The sequence below is a fragment of the Asparagus officinalis genome, chromosome 1 (genome assembly GCF_001876935.1).
Source record: "Asparagus officinalis chromosome 1, Aspof.V1, whole genome shotgun sequence".
Lineage (NCBI taxonomy): Eukaryota > Viridiplantae > Streptophyta > Magnoliopsida > Asparagales > Asparagaceae > Asparagus > Asparagus officinalis.
The window spans coordinates 87,738,751-87,739,315 of record NC_033794.1 but is presented as its reverse complement, the minus strand read 5'-3'; positions in this window follow the sequence as shown (position 1 = coordinate 87,739,315).

Below are 565 nucleotides of genomic sequence, written 5' to 3'. Positions count from 1 at the left end.
CATCCTCGAACGTTGACTTTTGTTGCAACGCGTTGACTGGCGTTGACCTAGGGTTACGCGTTGACCGGTGTTGACCCTTATGGTTTCGAATCGTCAAACGTTGACTTTTGTTGCAACGCGTTGACTGGCGTTGACCTAGGGTTACGCGTTGACCGGCGTTGACCCTTAGGGTTTTGAATCGTCGAACGTTGACTTTGGTCGCAACGCGTTGACTGGCGTTGACCTAGGGTTACGCGTTGACCGGCGTTGACCCTTAGGGTTTCGAATCGTCAAACGTTGACTTGTGTTACAACGCATTGACTGGGTCGCAACGCGTTGCTTGGCGTTGACCTGGGGTTACGCGTTGACCGGCGTTGACCCTTAGGGTTTTGGATCGTCAAACGTTGACTCTGGTTGCAACGCGTTGACTGATGTTGACCTAGGGTTACGCGTTGACCGGCGTTGACCCTTAGGGTTTCGAATCGTCTGACGTTGACTCTGGTTGCAACGCGTTGACTGGCGTTGACCTAGGGTTACGCGTTGACCGGCGTTGACCCTAGGGTTTCGAACTCGTCGAACGTTGACT